The 3,971-nt window shown below is 53.0% G+C and overlaps 1 long non-coding RNA gene across 1 annotated transcript; it reads left to right on the plus strand.

Annotated features, from left to right (window-relative positions):
- Positions 1-389: 389 nt before the first annotated feature.
- Positions 390-3,412, plus strand: LOC112581806. Its single transcript, XR_003106442.3, has 2 exons — positions 390-1,132; positions 2,951-3,412. It is a non-coding gene; the product is annotated as an uncharacterized LOC112581806 (long non-coding RNA).
- Positions 3,413-3,971: the final 559 nt, after the last annotated feature.

A 3,971-nucleotide genomic window follows, 5' to 3' on the forward strand; every position in this document is an offset into this window, starting at 1 on the left:
ACAGCCCCTGTGTTGGAAGGTGAACTCTTATTTTTGTTGGACTGCCAGGGACGTCCCTAAACTGGATAATGTTTTTATGATGGCATTCTTTGGTTTAGATCTTTGGTAAAGCCTGAGTATGAAGGACACATGAGGTGAGATGCCGTCCCAGACTGAGGTGATGGCCGTCCAGGCAGGGGGCTTCCTGGTGGCCTGAGTGGGTGTGTGAGCAGAATTTACACAGTTAGAATATCTGAGCAGGAGGTCACCGCCTGCCCTGGACTACTTGAGTGCAAGATGAGACTCGAACTGGAAAGAAAGATCCCTTAAATTAAACTCTTTTGCCCCACCACTGACATCATTATGATGTCAGTGATGGGGCAAAAGAGTTTGAGAATTTATCTTGAAAAAAAAAAGGAGGGGGAGTATCTTGAATTTGTCTTGTATTCAAGGAAATTTAGGTTCTTAATGCAATGATAAGTTGAAGAACCAGCGAAGAATTAATCAGGTGGTGTGTTGGCAGGTCATAATTTTCCCAACAAATTGTGTGCTTGCTCTCCACGTTCTCCTTCACATCGTGTATGATTTCCCCAGCTCTGTCATAAAAAGGGTCAGTTGTGCTGAGATATACACGCTCAGCATCCATTTCCCCAGGCGCCTCTCCTAGCCCCTTGCTGTTCACGTCACTCACAGTGGGAGCCCCAGCCTGATACCAGCTTTGTCAGTTTCCTGGTCCTTGGTTGCACAGTCAGGCCCTCCCACACTTGCCAATGGCTTTGGGCCAGGTCTGAACATCCCTCAGCATTTCATTTATGGACTTTTTGAAATTTTGCATCTTTTGCAAGATTTACAACCTGACTTGATCTGCACTGCACTTCCACAGCCTCACAACATGATTCCCAGGGCGTTCAGTGTTGGGGGTGTGTGTGTGTGAGAGAGAGAGAGAGACAGAGAAAGAGGGGGAGAGAAGTAGATTCTGGAGCTACACAGTGAGAGATACCTGAGCGGAGCCCAACTATGCAAATAGTCAATTCATTCATGAAACTCCTTGTGTTACGACAACGTCTCTTCCTCTGCAGCCTCCTGACTGCAGGCACTCAGGCAGCTGAAACCTGGACCAGCAAGACTTCCAGGTATCGCAGTCTTGGAACAGGTAAGGCATTGCCAGGGTTTGCCTCGGTCTTGTAAAGGCAACATCCCTCTAAACTTTTATGAGACGCGGCAGTTAGTGGAACCCCTTTACTTATTCATTTGACTGCACCTCCTGGCTTTGGGGATCTCACTTCCCTGATGAGCAGTTGAACCTGGGGCCGCAGCAGTGAGAACACTGAGTCCTAACCACTGGACCGCCAGGGAAGTCCACTTGTTTTGTATAAAGGGTGCTCGCTCTCACCTCTCTCGGCCACTCTGGGTCGCAGCCATTGGAGATTACATTTGTAACGCAGGCCTAGACGCAGCTGGGGTGCAGGGCTTTCATCACGTTTAGGTTACAGATGTCTTCAAGCGAGTCAGAAAGCCGCATCCACTGGGATTTTTTCCAGTGTAGGTGCAGACACAGACGTGAAACCGTCTTTTGCCCAAAAGGAGAGCAGATGGGCTTGTACAGAGGAGACCGGCACGCCGACGTCGCCTCCACCTGTGGACGGGCTGTGCCCGGCTTTCTCTGGGCCGCAGTGCAAGTCCTGTGACCGAGTCTCCTTAGAGCATCCTGGGTCACGTGCCTGTCCTCAAATCAGTCACTGTTTTTAGAAGGAGTTAATGTCAGGAGTTCCCTGGCTGTCTGGTGATTAGGACTCGGAGCTTTCACTGCCGTGGGTTCAGTCCCTGGTTGGGGAACTAAGATCCTGCAAGCTGTGTGGCTCGGTCAAAAAAAGAAAAGAAAAAGTTAACGCAAAAGCATTAACCCGTGTATCTATGAGTTTAAACAATGCTCCTAAATACTATATGTCAAACAAGACGTTGTCAGTGGGAATGGCAGAATATTTAGGACTTCCCAGTGGAGACCACTCGCTCACTTCTGCTTCTGTGGTTCAGCCTGTCCCGGGCATTTCCTACCCATGGGCTGACGTTCTGTGGCCTTTCATGTCCGGCTTCCTCCCTCAGCCTTCGAGACGCATCTGTGCTGTGGCCTGGGTCAGTGCTTTTCCCTCTTGGAGGAACCCATTCTTGCTCGTTCAACACTTGGGAGAATTAAATGGCATCCCACTTGCAGAAGGGCCTCGCCCATACGAGGCGCTTACAGAGTCTCCTTCCCCTCACGGGTCATTGAGTTCCACTGGCAGTGCCCTACGCACAGGCCTTCGCGTGATCCGTGACACCAACCGCTCCGCGCGCCAAGCTTTTGCAAGCAGCAGAAAGACCAGGAGAGGCTCGGCCCCTGATTCCCCTCGATGCCGAGTCTGGTATCAGAGCAGCATCCTAGGGACCGTCGGGGCTGGGAGGTGCTGATGCCACGGCCCCCTCTCTGGAGAAAGGCTGTGATGATGCGGAAGCCGCGTCTTGCTGAAGCAGGACGTGCGTTCAGAAGCAGGCACAGGAGCTGCGGGGCCGAGAGGGCCAGCGTGGCAACCACGGCCGGCCTCCGGGTGTCCGCAGACCTCGGTCCACTCGGCAGCCCTGCGGTGGAGCGCCTCCGTGCTTGCGGACCCCGCTTGCCACCCCCAGCCTGCCGCTGCTCTTTGTCCTGGGCAGGGTGCAGCCTAGTCTCAAGGCGTGGCTGTGTGCCCGGCGGTCACCTGTGTGGTGTGGGGCGCCCCCGCTCGGCGGTTGCAAAGAGCGTTGAATGAGCAGCAGCACGGTCCCCAGCCAGGAGGCTCTGGGCGCCAGAAGCGGCCTTTCACTGAACCCAGTTATCTGGGAAAAGGTGGTGAACCGTGACTTTTTTACAAACTAGGTTTATCTAAGTTGAGGGAGGGGGAAGGATATAAAGATTAAAGGCAACCCATTGAAAATCACATGTATTTTATTGCAGGAACAAAACCCTGGGACTCCCTGAAATTCTGATTTTTCTTGAGGGAAACAAACACCATCGACACCGAGCCCAGTTTATAAGGGTCCGGGGAGTGTTTCACCGGAAAGGGCGTAAGTCCCCTTCCCCAGGCCGGGAGTGGGCGCAGCACCTGCCGTGGAGGCTGGCGCCGCCGCGTGGCCTAGCGCTGCCCCGGCTTTGGAGCTTTATATCAGCGGGAGTGTTTTTATTTAATGTCATATGGTGAACACAAAGAACATCCTCTGTTTTTGGACCTAATTTCAGCAGGGCACAGAATTAAGAGTTTAGCTGGTTGCCTTGTTTTCTGCCGAACTTAGGCTTCAGTATTTTTGTTCCTGGAGCGAAGCTTCCTGCCCTCATTAGAGAGATTGAAAACTTCCTTGTACTCATATCTTACACTATTTGTTTAGTTCTTTAATAAATGAAACCCTAATCCAAGTGCAATTTCCAAAAGCCTTTTTTTCAATATTTTAAGAAGTTATTTCCCCTGACTAGAAGCCGTCTTATTGCCCCGTGTCGAGCTGAACAACAGAGCCTGCCAGGCTGGTTATCGGTCGTCCTGTCCTCTCTTACAGGGAGAGGACAGAAAGCCAGCACACGGCTTTGATAAAGCTTGGCCAGGTTGGATTGTATTCTAGTTGGTGTGAGACAGGGGTCCAGGGTAGTGGGTGGGCGTGGGGAGGGGATAGGATGAAGCCCTGTCCGTGGGCCCTGGCACTAACTTCTGATGACCACGGACAATGCCCTTCTGTGCTCTGGGCCTCCGTTTCCTCATCTGTAAAATGGGCAAACAGGCTGGGTGGCCTCCAGGTGCCTCTGATCCATCCTCTGAGCTCCGGGCCTGCGATGGGGACAGGGCCGGGCGGGGGTGGGGGGAACCCGGCGTCGGTCTCATCCGAGCAGGGAGGGCGTGGAGCTGTCTGGGGAGGTCAGAGGCGGGCTCACCTTCCTGAAGGCCGTTCTGCATCTGCGCACTGGGCTGGGGCCTGTACCCCGCAGAGGG

This window comes from Bubalus bubalis, chromosome 24 (assembly GCF_019923935.1).
Source record: "Bubalus bubalis isolate 160015118507 breed Murrah chromosome 24, NDDB_SH_1, whole genome shotgun sequence".
NCBI lineage: Eukaryota > Metazoa > Chordata > Mammalia > Artiodactyla > Bovidae > Bubalus > Bubalus bubalis.